The sequence below is a fragment of the Oncorhynchus masou genome, chromosome 12 (assembly GCF_036934945.1).
Source record: "Oncorhynchus masou masou isolate Uvic2021 chromosome 12, UVic_Omas_1.1, whole genome shotgun sequence".
NCBI classification, from domain to species: Eukaryota; Metazoa; Chordata; class Actinopteri; order Salmoniformes; family Salmonidae; genus Oncorhynchus; species Oncorhynchus masou.
The window spans coordinates 45,259,629-45,274,057 of NC_088223.1; the positions used below are offsets into that span (position 1 = coordinate 45,259,629).

The window sequence follows — 14,429 nt, forward strand, 5'->3', positions numbered from 1 at the left end:
TGAGTAAATGTTGGACATGTTGGAAATGTTGGACATGTTCACATGTTTTCACACGAGTCACAGTTGTGACAGTGGTATGATAGTCCTAGGGTACATGCATCCCAAATGACACCATATTCCCTATAGTATAGTACTTTTGACAAAGGCCCTGGGTGGACAAGCTTTAAGGAGGGATTGGATTACATGTGTTGCATGTTGCTGAGAACTTTGCTTTCGTGCCTCTGTATTCTGGTTTTGTTGGGGTTAGCCCCACCCACTCCGAAAAACAGGAATAGCTAGCACACACACACATCCTAAAGTCCCACACCATCACACACACACTCACAAGCTGTAAGCTCTCTTTTCTGCTCCTTTTCTCGCCTCGAGCTATTTTGTTTGTTGCTTTTCCCATGACCTTTAACCTTCAGTATCAGTGGGATGGCTGTCTGGAGTTAAGAGGTGTCCCCCACCCCCCATGCCAGGCTCTGTGCTTACACACCACTACATGCACTAGCCACACACACACTAATATAAAATACTTTGGAGGGGTGTAGGGTGTGGGATGATTGAGAAACTTTAAAATGTATCCCTTCAAAGACTTACATGATTACTGCAAGGAATATAATGGGAGAGGTGTAGGGGACAGGGGAGAAAGAGAGAGCAGGAGTGAAAAATAGAGAGAGCGACAAAGGGGGAGACAGGAGAGAGGCAAAAGAGAGAAATGGAAAGATGGAGAGGAAGAAGGGGGGGGGGAGAAAGGTCAACAAGGAATTAAGTGTACAGTAGCTCTGCCACATCTGTTTAATGCTGCTACATTAAATCACTCGGTACAGGTGAATATCTGCACCTGCTAATCAACCTGTAGGTATCCCAGCGGCTAAGGAGTTGGACCTTCAGCCGAAAGGTCGCCAGTTTAAATCCTGGGCCGGTTTCTGGAAGAAAATGAAACCGTGTGTTTGACGTATTTGATACCATTCCACCCATTCATTACCAAGAGCCTGTTCTCCCCAATTAAGGTGCCACCAACCTCCTGTGGGGGGAACTGAACTGGTAACTGGAGAGCTGCTGTGTTCAGATCCTGACAATAGTTCCCTACCATTGGGCCATTGAGTAAAGCCCTTTACCCCACAACATGCGCTGCACTGCTGTGACCCTGTGCTCCTCTCAACTATGTGTGTGTGTGTGTGTGTGTGTGTGTGTGTGTGCGTGTGTGACAGGGTTGGGGTCAATTCGGAATTTCTAAATTCAAACAATTAATTGAATTTGAATTGGCCACAACGCTCTGGAAACAGAATTTGAATGGGACACCTGCCCAACATCATAAAACAATTTCCGGATAATATAGGTTCACGGCATTCTGCCTCCGGAGAACTACTTCCTGTTTTTAGCCGTTGGTCATACTGTATATTAGCCTTGCTAGAAGTATCGTGTGTGTATATATAGACAGAGTGCATTTGGGAAGTATTCAGACCCCTTGAGTTTTTCCACATTTTGCTATGATACAGACTTATATTCTAAAATGGATTAAAAAAATATCCTCATCAATCTACACACAATAACTCATAATGACGAAGCAAAAAGAGGTTAAAATATTTTTTGCGAAGTTAGAAAAAATAAAAACTGATGTCATATTTCCATAAATATTCAGAACTTTTACTCAGTACTTTGTTGAAGCACCTTTGGCAGTGATTACACTCAGCCGTGAGTCTTCTTGAGTGTGGCGTTATAAGCATTCCACACCTGCATTTGGGGAGTTTCTCCCATTTCTTCTATGCAGATCCTCTCAAACTCTGTCAAGTTTGATGGGGAGCGTAGCTGCACAGCTACTTTCAAGTCTCTCCAAGTGATGTTCGATCAGGTTGAAGTCCGGGCTCTGGCTGGGCCACTCAAAGACATTCAGAGACTTGTCCTGAAGCCACTCCTGCGTTGTCTTTTCATCAAGGATCTCTCTGTCCTCTTCTCCGTTCATCTTTCCCTCAATCCTGACTAATCTCCCAATCCCTGCCGCTGAAAAACATCCCCACAGCCTGATGCTTCCATCACCATGCTTCACCATAGGGATGGTGCCAGGTTTCCTCCAGATGTGACGCTTGGCATTCAGGCCAAAGAGTTTAATCTTGGTTTCATCAGACCAGAGAATTTTGTTTCTCATGGTCCTTTAATTGCCTTTTGACAAACCCAAAGTGGGCTGTCATGTGCCTTTTACTGAGTAGTGGCTTCTGTCTGTTCACTCTACCATAAAGACCTGATTGGTGCTGCAGAGATGGGAGAACTTTCCAGAAGGACAACCATCTCCACAGAGCAACTCCGGAGCTCTGTCAGAGTGACCATCTGGTTCTTGGTCACCTCCCTGACCAAGGCCCTTCTCCCTCGATTGATCAGTTTGTCCGGGCTGACAGCTCTAGGAAGAGTCTTGTTGGTTCCAAACTTCTTCCATTGAAGAATGATGGAGGCCACTGTGTTATTGGGGACCTTCAATGCTGCAGAAATGTTTTGGTACCCTTCCCCAGATCTTTGCCTTGACACAATCCTGTCTCGAAGCTCTACAGACAATATCTTCGATCTCATGGCTTGGTTTTTGCTCTGACATGCACTTTCAACTGTGGGACCTTAAATAGACAGGTGTGTGCCTTTCCAAATCATGTCTATCAATTGAATTTACAACAGGTGGATTCCAATCAAATTGTAGAAACATCTCAAGGATGATCAATAGAAACAGGATGCACCTGAGCTCAATTTCGAGTCTCATAACAAAGGTATTTTATTTATTTTTTGCAAACATTTCTAAAAACCTGTTTTCGCTTTGTCATTGTGGGGTATTGTGTGTAGATTGATGAGGGGAAAAAATATGTAATCCATTTTAGAATAAGGCTGTAACGTAAGGAAATGTGGAAAAATACTTTCTGAATGCACTGTAACTAGCATATCACACAATTAACCCACAAAACATCACTTTTTGAAGAAGTTATCAGTGTTAAAACTACTCAACTAGAAGTCAGCTACTTGACTAAACCTGTTCTCCATTTTCTCTATAGCACATCTATTTCTAATACAGTGACTCGTTCTGTGCTCCACATGTTTGTGTGGGTATTGAGTAATATTTAACAAGTGGGTCGTGTCCTATAGTGAAGTTGGTATGAGAATATGGAATCATATATGAATGAATACAGCAGCAGCGTAAGTTAATGACTTCATCAGCTGGGTTGAGCTGAGGTGGTAGGGGAAGAGATGAGAGGGGAGGAAAGGAGATGGGGAGAACAGTAGAGGAGTGTAGAGAACAGGAGAGAAGATGGGGATGAGTAAGAAGGGATCTAACAGTGAGCCAGGCTGGCTGTGTGTTGATGGGTATGAAAAAGAAAAGCTGCCTGAACGTGTGCATGAAAAAGACTGAGCATTCTGTCTGCACACTGGATTACTGACAGCTATTTCCAGCACTAGGACTGTGTTTGGGGAGACATGATACTGTCAGGCATGAGCTGTGACTCTCTCTCTCTTCTAGCTCTCTCTCTTTCTGTCTGTCAGTCCAGTCCAGTCAAGTGTACTGCCCCGAGCAAACTCATTGCCCTGTGACTCAGTGACAACGTCTGAAATGTCACCCTATTCCCTATGCAGTGCACTACTTTTGATTGAATAGGGTGAGTGCAATTTCAGACGCAGACAGAGCACTGAGACTGCTCCAGTCTAAAGTAGTACATGGCTCTGTACAAAAGCGCACCATACAGGGAATAGGGTGCAATTTCAGACGCAGCCTGTGTGTTCTGGTTGTGTTTTGAGTGAGGAGGCAGAGGCAGGCAAACTGGGTCATCGGAGACACAGCCAGAGGAAAAAAGGAGATTACTCAGACAGACAACGAACAGTGCTGTGAGCAGAATTGGATGGCAGTGTTTTGAGGACAGCCTTTATGTAACAGGCCGCACAGAACAGAACAGAGCAGAGCAGACAGTTGAAACAATCGGGGAATATTCTCTTTGCTGTTTGATCACTCACTCACTGGTGGTAGACGTGTGTTTGGCACTACTGGGACAGTGATCTAGTTCGACAGTGTGCTTTGAACACCCCATCTACTAGAAACGTGTTTACTTATAAATTCTGCACTTTCTTTAAATGGTAGGCTATAATATATTGTGACATGCTGCATGCATCACAAAAATACCACTAAATGTATCTGTCTTAGTTTCTTAATGTTGAATAGCGGAGGAGGTAGTTAATTGATCTAGCCGCAAAAAGCTCAAATGCAAAAACTGGAAGGTTTTACATTATAGATTTATTCTGTCCGTAGTTATTTTCCCCAAGGTGTACCCCTATTACTTCACCCAACGCATCACTGGAAGTTCTCCAGCACTTTTACCCAGCGCAGAAGACCAGGAGAGGTACAGTAAGTATGCTGAAAGGTCAGTTTTATTCAACATTCATAGTTTACTGGACCCCTTTTTCCACAGACTGCCCAGACTGTGTCAGCACAACAGAGCCTCCCCTCAGGTAGATTACTCTCCCCATTACTCCCAGCTCACATATATATAGGGCATATGACGGTGACACAGTACAATACACTGCACATTGAATTATTCTGAATTATTCTGCAGACAATATAGGAAGAATAAGGGACAGCATTGCAAATGATATGGTGAAAGGCACTGTAAATCTTGCAGGTTGACATTTATTGCTTATTGCCTGTTCCTGGAGGCAGAACTGAGCGATATCCCGTTAGGCCAGCTGCAAAGTAAACAGTTGCCATATGTGACTGACCTGCTCAAATCGGTCTTATGTAGCATAATTTGAATTGTTATTTTATTTTACATAGGCTAAAAGTAGAGACTCATGAGCTACAAAATGTTATATCATAAACTACAGTTGAGGAACAATGGGAAAGTAATTCTGCTTTGAAAGATGATAAAATTTTAAACTCACTTTTGAGAAAATGGCCTTTTGAATGTTTTGGTACTACTATTGGAGAGCCCTTCTTTGTCTACACCTATTCAGCATTGTTTACACCCTCTTAAGCTTTAGCCCCACCCAACTATTTAAGGGTTGATCCGAATGTACTAACAGCAGCAGTCAAGCACCCAAGCTAACTTGCTAGCTACTTCCAGACATCTAAGTGAGAGCGAACAGCTCACTGAACATTTACATTTACATTTAAGTCATTTAGCAGACGCTCTTATCCAGAGCGACTTACAAATTGGTGAATTCACCTTCTGACATCCAGTGGAACAGCCACTTTACAATAGTGCATCATAACAGCCTAACCAGCCATGCTCGGGCTAGTAATGTTCACCTTCCGGAGACACCTGAAACCCCACCTCTTCAAGGAATACCTAGGATAAGATAAGTAATCCTTCTCACCCCCCCCCCCCCCCTTAATGATTTAGATGCACTATTGTAAAGTGGCTGTTCCACTGGATGTCAGAAGGTGAATTCACCAATTTGTAAGTCGCTCTGGATAAGAGCGTCTGCTAAATGACTTAAATGTAAATGTTATCCAGAGCATTGGTGACTGCAACTGTGATGTCAGATTGTCCGTTCATAAATTCAGAGCGTTTCGCATTCAGAGCGCACCCCTGACGATCTGGCCGATGAACTTACTGGCACCGGCCACATTCAACTGGTGTTGAGCTTTTGTAAATTCATCAGTTATTCTGCACTCTCTGGCACACACAGACGAGAGTGCTCTGAAATCGGAGCAGAGTGCCAGACTGAATTTACAAAAATACCCGAAATGGTTACTTGCATAGTGGAGTCTTTTGTTAAGACATGTAGCTAGCTAGCTAGGTAAACAATAATCACAACTCATGACGTTACTACTCTGCATGAATCTGCAGGTAGATAACCAACCAGGTTGAATGTTAGCTATCTAACAGTAGGCTATAGCTAGCTAAGCAAATAGCTCTGAGATACAAATAAGGTAATGCACATAATGTTAGCTAGCAAAACAGCGAGCTATTGTTAGCTAGCTAGCTAGGTAAACAATTAACGATAACGAATGTTAATATCACTCTAAAAAGTACAATTACAATTGCATCTTGACAATACCATGAGTAAACTCTAAATATACAACATCATTCATGAGCAAAACACTGTATCATGACTTGTGCTTGTGCTTAAAGGAATCTAATTTTTCTGAAGACAACTGAAAAAACATGCATTCCTCTCACAGTCAATCAAAATGATTTGAACATGAGCACGCAGGGCAAAACGCAAGTACACACTCCCCTATTCCCAGGAATAGCTAACATTAGTCTATAGCTAGCTAAGCAAATGGCTCTGAGATACAAATAATGTCATATACGTAATGTTAGCTAGCGAGCCAGCCAGCTAAAATTAGCTAGCTAGGTAAACAAGGAACCATAATCACAACTGATGACGTTACTACCCTGCGTGAATCTGCAGGTAGCTAACCAACCAGGTTCAGTGTTAGATAGCTAACATTAGGATATAGCGAACCAAGCAAATGGCTCTTTCTGTCAAAATTAGAAATGTGTAATACCTGAAAATGTAGCTAGCTAAACTATCTCACATCATTATACTGTATACATCATTCATGGTTCGACGTGTCTCCGGTTGGATGCCATGGTTGTCCTTAGATGTAATCCGGAGACAGGTGTTTTCTCCATCTCCTTAGCTATCATACTCAAATTCCACTGATTTAAAAACTCAGTCCTCCAGAAAGTGGAGAGCAACACTTATGCAGTTTAAATACATGATACATTTTTTTTAAAGCCATGTTAGACAGGATTACCTAGACATACTGACCATCTCAAATAGACAGAAGTGTGCTATATGGCTGACCAATCCAAACTCATCTCTCTGCATGTCCAGCCCACTCATAATCTCATCCAATCATGGCTAGCGGGAAGGTTGTTTTTACTTAAACTTTGGCTTAACCAACTAGGCTCGTAATTTAACAACTTTATTTGTATTTACAGATAGCATACAAGTTTGTTATTAAGGAACATGAAAGTTCGAGATGGCAAAAACACATTTTGATAAAAAAAATAAAAGACCCGCGACATACGCCTAGTGTCTTGAAACAGGTCACATATTGTAAAAATGTTAAGGTTAGACATTAGGATTTGTAGTGTGGTTAGGATTAGGCTTAATATCAGATTTGATGACTTTGTGGCTGTGCCAACAAATGACCGCTCTGCAGAGCTGCCTCCAGAACAAAAAAACGCTAACCTGCGCAAATCTCACTCTGATGCTGCACACAAGATTGGTCCCACCCTTGGCTCTGCCAGTATGGATGCGTGTGTAAAATCACCAATCCCCCAAAATAGCCATATTACAACCTACTGTATGTGTTGTGATAATTGCGTTGTTTTACGTTTTGATGGCATATTTGTAATTATATAAAATCTAAGCAATGAATTATCCAGCAACAGGTTTCTGTGCCAATGCACCACAACCAATAAACAAAACATACCGACTTCGGTCACTTTAATATCATGGTGTGTTTTTAACACCACAATAAATTGTCTATTTCAATCTTGACAAACAGAAAACACATCCCTCCCTACCTTATAGGCCTACTAGTACCGAAGGCTTGTCTTGGCAATCTCTGAATATCATGAAACTTTTTGGTGTTTTGTTACAGATGTCTCTTTCCATTCCTCAAATTTCCACTGCACAGTTTGGATTGATTGCGCTGCACAGTTCGGATTGATTGATTTTATTTGTCAGTTTTTAAAAAAATGGTACAAGTGACCATTGTGGTCACTACATTTGCTGCAGCATATGCTACAGTAATATAAGGACTGAACATACATATAATTTATGTGTAATTGACACATCGCCATCTGGCTTTCAGGGGTCACCTTATTATTTTCTGTCGCGTGTAGGCTAATGTGCGGTAGCCTATATTATAGGCTATGTATTGAATAACGGCACAATAATTTGGGGGTTTTGGTGCATGGGCTCATAAAATGTCTTTAATATGATGTCTTGTCTGTTTCCCTCCCCCATTTTGTTCCATATTAGTTGAGCGTCCCTTTAGAGGGGTGGGCAGAGTAGAGCAGCGCCCAGTGGTATGTATTCATGGATGCCAGGGGAAGCCAAACCTCCCCAGAAAAAACCATACAAAATAATTTATCTTTAGTCTTTCTGTGTTTCATACATTTCCTTCAATTCGCAAGAGGCTGAATGTATCTCACAGAAGAAAGCATCCGAGCGACTGAAACAGTGCCCCTCTGTCTCAGTATATGTAGCGTATCTATCTGATGCTGTCTGGTCAGAATGAGTATGACATTGTTGCCACCAGTAGCTTTGAATGCAAGGGAAGCCAGCAAGAATTTGGCCTCTTTTGATAAAATATATGACAAAGTCATAGACTGTTTAGGCAACATGAAAGAGGAGGATGGCATTGGTGTTTCTCTACAAGTAGGGTGAGTCAATATGTTTTTTTACTTGCGCGCGCACACACACACACACACACACACACACACACACACACACACACACACACACACACACACACACACACACACACACACACACACACACACACACACACACACACACACACACACACACACACACACACATTAGTAGCAAGGACAGCCACATCATATTAAGCTTACATTGATTGGACAACATAATTGTTGGTATCTTTTAGTTGAGGCTAAGCACAGGTGATTAGTTGAAGTTGAAATGCTGCTGGAATAGTGGGGGCAGCTCCTGTTTTCTTTGCGACTTGCGGTAACTCTCCTTGGTTCTAAATCAATAGTTGTTTAGTAGTCTGAAAATGTCGGAAACGTTGCCTTGCTTGACCATGCTGTAGGTCATGTAACTGTTTGTTACATGCAATATGTTTTGTGGACTTCACTGAATAGATGTTGCTCTCCACTTTTGTAAAGAAACAAAATGTGTGGTTGAAATTATTCTGCCACTGTCTTCTTACTGGCTCGGTTTTAGACCTGTATATCAGGGTGTCAATTCATATGCCTTAACAGGTTATAATACAGTTTTATGGCTATATTTGCACACTCACACACAAGTACAGCAGCATGTATACACACACACACACACACAGACACACACACACACACACACTATGGTCAGTCATCAGAGAGGATACTACACGTTATATTTTTGGATTTGTGGGATAAAACCAAAATGGTTCCCACATGTCAGTCACTTTAGTCTCAACCTAATAACATCCTGGCTTCCTCCTCAGAGTTGATTAATATGGTGACAGTTTAGAGATAGGTTTTGATAAAGAAATCTGATTAACAGAGGTACTGTTTTGGTATATTGGTTTTATTGAAGAGATCTAATCAAACATGACAAGAAATTTATTATTTTGCAAATGCAGCATGGGAATAGCTTTTTAAAATGAAAACTCAGTGCCCCCCTATACAACAAAAATATAAATGTCACAGTCCACAAAATATTTTAAAGGCACTATGAAGGGCAATAAGATGCTCTGCACCAACCATGCATAGTCACTAGTTTTTCGTTACCTGGATGTGTCCCAAATGTCTCCCTATTTCCTATATAGTGCATACTTTTCATCAGAGCACCATGGGCCCTGGTCAAAAGTAGTACAATAGGGAATAAGGTGCCATTGGGATGCAGACCCAGATAGCATACCTTATTCTCCCTAAAAAAAATGTAGAACGATTCACAGACACATATTGTACACACATCTGCAATGCATATTAGGAATATGACTACTGCATATATTTCATGCTAAAACAAATACAAGAACTCAGGTGTATATAAAATACATACGTGTGCACTTGAGATAATATATGCATTGCTGCCGGAAGTTGTTTGTCGGTGGGGGTGCTGTGATTTTTTGTTGGGGGAAGGTTATAGATGGCTATATCAGTCCGCTAATACAGGACCAGTAAAGGCCCAGTGGACTACTTTTGTGAAATTTTTTAATTATTCTAATTTTTTTGTTAAACGTTTTTTGTTTTTATTATTATTTTTCAGGGGATGCTGCAGCACCCTTAGCAACCCTGCTTCCCACGGGTATGAATACATGCACATGTACGCTTACTGTGCAGTGCAGTGTGCACTTACAGTGCCTGCTCATAAAAATTTGTTCACGAGCAGATATACACACATGCTGGACACACATGCTCTGACTCGGCATGCTCAGTGGCTGCAGCTTGGAGCTGGAGCGGCTGGGATGGGAGGGGGGTAGGATAAGAGAGGAGGCGGAGGAAGGAGAACAGCCAGGGTTGGAGTCCCACACAAGGGGAGCTAGCCAGTGGAAAATAAACCATGTTCATTGCAGTGTGCCTCTGTTAGGAGAGTGCTTCTCTCTCTGTGGCTCGCTCCGTTTTTTGACGACTTATAGAGAGCGTGTGTGCAGGCACAGGCCCTTTATGTGCTCTCTGCTCTCTCTGTGCTTTCTCTCTTTTTTCACTTTCTGTTTATCATGACTATTTTGTCAGGAGCTGGTTGAGAGAGACTTGGCAGGAGAGTGGCAGAGCTGGATTTGTGCGAAAGAACAACCGCAGAAAAGAAGTGCATAGAGAAGAGTTTGTTTTGAACTTTTCTGTCTTCCAGCATGAGAAGATGGAAGTCTTTTGAAGAACAAAGAGATAAAGAGGGACTGAAAGATGTACGACGTGCAAACAACAAGGTAGGAAGTGCATTTGACACCGCACAGGTTTGTTTCTGTGTGAATGTGTTTGGGGGTGGGGAAGGAGGAGTGAAGACAGATGAATCAATTTATTCAGAATATTCATTTTTCTGAGACAAGTTTAGAACACTTTGTACAATTGTGACGTGTTCCCAGTGTTCACACGTATAAAGTTTGTACGCTTACTTGTGTATGCACATTTGTATGTTAAGGTGTGTGTTTTCTCCCAGGGCATGCCTGTGCCTCTTTGTGTTCAGACATCCAGACGTCTCACACTTTCAGAAATAGAGACAAACACACACCACTGTCTCTCCAGTCACTCCACGATGTACTGAGTGAACTCCAGGGAAGAGTGTAGAAACCTTAGTGAAAGAGCTTGGTTGGACAATGTATTTGCCTGCCCTGCCCAGTGAGAGAACACCGGAGTAGTCTTCAATAAACAGTTTTCAAAAGACACAAAGAAATTCAATTAGATAGCCATAAGTTATCAATAACATTCTACAGTTGATCAATCTTTTATTGACACACTAAATGACCAAAAGTATGTGGACATCTGCTCGTTGAACATCTCATTCCAAAATCATTTTCCATTAATCTTGACTTGGTCCCCTCTTTGCTGCTATAACAGCCTCCACTCTTCTGGGAAGGCTTTCCACTACATATTGGAACATTGTTACAGGGACTTGCTTCCATTCAGCCACAAGAGCTTTAGTGAGGTTGGGCAATTAGGCCTGGCTAGCAGTTGGCATTCCAATTCATCCCAAAGGTGTTTGAGCTCAGGGCTCTATGCAGGCCAGTCAATTCTTCCACACCAATCTCGACAAACTATTTCTGTATGGACCCCGCTTTGAGTATGGGGGCATTGTCATGTTGAAACAGGAAAGGGCCTTCCCCAAACTGTTGCCACAAAGTTGGAAACACAGAATTGTCTAGAATGTCATTGTATGCTGTAGTGTTAAGATTTCCCTTCACTGGAACTAAGGGGCCTAGCCCGAACTGTGAAAAATAGCCCCAGACCATTATGCCTTCTCAACCAAACTTTACAGTTGGCACTATGCATTGGGGCTTGTAGCATTCTCCCGGCATCCGCCAAACCCAGATTCTTCCGTTGGACTGCCAGATGGAGAAGCGTAATTCATCACTCCAGACAACACGTTTCTGCTGCTCTTGAGTTCAATGACGGCAAGCTTTACACCACTCCAGCCGACGCCTGGCATTGCGCATGGTGATCTTGGTCTTGTGTGCGGCTGCTCAGCCATGAAAACCCATTTCATGAAGCTCCCAAGGAACAGTTCATCTGCTGATATTGCTTCCAGAGGCAATTTGGAATTCAGTAGTGAGTGTTGCAACCGAGGGACAGACTATTTTTATGCTCTATGTGCTTCAGCACTCTGCGGTCCTGGTCTTTGAGCTTGTGTTGCCTACCACTTCGCGGCTGAGCCGTTGTTGCTCCTAGACATTACCACTTCACAATAACAGCACTTACAGTTGACCGGGGTAGCTCTAGCAGGGCAGAAATTTGATGAACTGACTTGTTGGAAAGGTGGCACCTTATGACAGTGCCACGTTGAAAGTCGCTGTGCTCTTCAGTAAGGCATTCTACTGCCAGTGTTTGTCTATGGCTGTGTGTTCGATTTTATACACCTGTCTGCAATGTGGTAGCTGAAATAGCCAACTCCACTAATTTGAACGGGTGTCCACATACTTTTGTATATATGGTGTATATTAAGATGCTATTCGTATGTTCGAATATTGTCTTGATATTTGGTTTTTCATGTCATTATTAATGTGGTGTCTGGGTATTTCACTTAGGTTCAGGGAGTTTATGAACTCCTTCGTCTTTCGGTGTTTGTTTTTAGTCATTGCCAGCCATAAATTATGGTGCAATGTTGTGAAATGCTTGTTCACTTTAAGCTTTTTACTGGTGGTTTAGAACTAATTCATCTCTAATCTAATGTTGAGGAAGTCCCCTGTTTGTTATTATAATATTATGTTACTGTTATAATCATTTATATTATGATATGAGGTGTAGCTTATAACTGGGATGTTGGACTAGCTAGTGTCACAGGATGATAACTGTAGATGTAGTGTATCAAAAACACAATCAATCAATCAAATATATTTTATAAAGTCCCCTTTACTGAAGTGGTGGTCGCAAAGTGCTTCACAGATACCCAGCCTTAAACCCCAAGATCAAGCAATGTAGAGGCAGAAGCACAGTGGCTAAGAAAAAACATGTCTCGTAACACACAAGACATGCGTGTTGTCTTAGTTGGGTGGTTCCAAATTCCAAGTTTTTTTTATTACAACATTTGATTAGCAAACTGAATCCCATGGATTAATTGCTGTTTGTGTGTTCACTAATGTTTCCAGTGACTGCTGTTGTACATAAAAAACACATGTATATATTTTCGATTGTTATAATGTGTAGCATATTTACACTCTCTGTACCCAACATGATTGTATATTTCATGACATTGCTAAATGGTGTAGCAGAGGGATTCAAAACACACTTGGTGTCCAAAAGGATATCCTGCCGGGGAACAGACTAAAATACCCCCCCCCCCCTCTATTTTTTCAAAGATCTGAGCAAAGATAGGTCCAGCTGGGGAGTATTAACCAATGTGAGTTTCACACAGCCTTTGAACCACATCCCAATGAACCCATTCACCCTCACAGAACAGGGGGGGGGGGGGCTGAGAGAGAGAGACGGCATACATTTGACAAGTAAGAAGAGAAACAGAGAGGGTGACAGAGATAGGGGAAGCGAGACACATAATATGTAAAAAAGAAGGGTTGTGTGGGGTGTTGGAAAAGAGCGAGAGATCCAGAGAGAGAAAGAGATAAAGAGGATGAGAGTGAGCGTGAGAGACTGAGAGAAAGAGAGAGAGGGAGGCATGTTTCAGTGTTCTGACTGCATGCCTGACGTTCTTAGTAGCTGACCTCTATGGAAAATAACAACCAAGGTCACCTCGCCATAGGCACTGGCTCTGGATGACTGACCACTGATGTTGCCATGGAGACGCTCAAGTGGAAAAGTCTCAGATCGACTTGACTTGTGTCACTCTGGTGCTTTTAGTGTATCAATAATGTTGTCGAAAAACATATAAAAATAACATTGTTTATCAGTCAATCAAATCTCGCCAACCGACTCAGGCTGACTTGACTTGTGTTACTCTGGTGCTGTTGTGCGTCAATAAAGTTATTTATCAGTTAAGTGTACAACTGACATGAACACTATTAAACTTACTTGACTTTTGTCACTCTAGTGTTGTTGGGGCTGTTGTGTGTCAAAGTGAATCAGATTGATTGTTCATCACTTACTAGTGTATTTGTTCAATTCGGATGCTCTACAATTGGGGATGATATCACTACTCTAAAAATGTAACTATAGTAAACACTATCCTACTGATTAACACGAGTCCATCTCAGCTGTGGATGTGCTCTTCTTATCCCTTTTCTACTCTTTTGGACTGGTGTCTGCACTATCCTCCGTTGTTAAGGAGTGTTTAAGATTGATTTATAAAACATCTATGTAAAAGACTCATTCAAGTTCTGAGTCAAGAGCATAGTGCCTGCCACAGCTGTATTACTGAAAAGAGAAATACAATATCATGATGTAAAAGATGTCTGCCTACTTTGAATAACAATGGAGTCCTTTGGATTCATTCAATGTTGATCAATTGAAAGGTGTCCACAATCTATCTTCTATGTGGATTGTTTATGTTGAAAGGCATCTGTATTTGCCTGTGGAAGGGAGGGTGGAGGTTTTAGTGGAGGGAAAATTTCCACAAACGCCCTGATGTCCCAGAGTAGTAGATTTGGGGGGGGGGGGGGGTAGTAGCATTAGGGTCAGAAA

General features: G+C 42.0%; 1 long non-coding RNA gene across 1 annotated transcript in view; it reads left to right on the forward strand.

Moving 5' to 3' along the window:
• The first annotated feature begins 10,194 nt into the window (after window positions 1-10,194).
• The window catches only part of LOC135550175 (uncharacterized), an 87,168-nt gene continuing 82,933 nt past the window's right edge, over window positions 10,195-14,429 (forward strand). The window contains exon 1 of the long non-coding RNA XR_010457085.1: window positions 10,195-10,570. This is a non-coding gene — a long non-coding RNA (uncharacterized LOC135550175). The remainder of the gene's footprint in view (window positions 10,571-14,429) is intronic.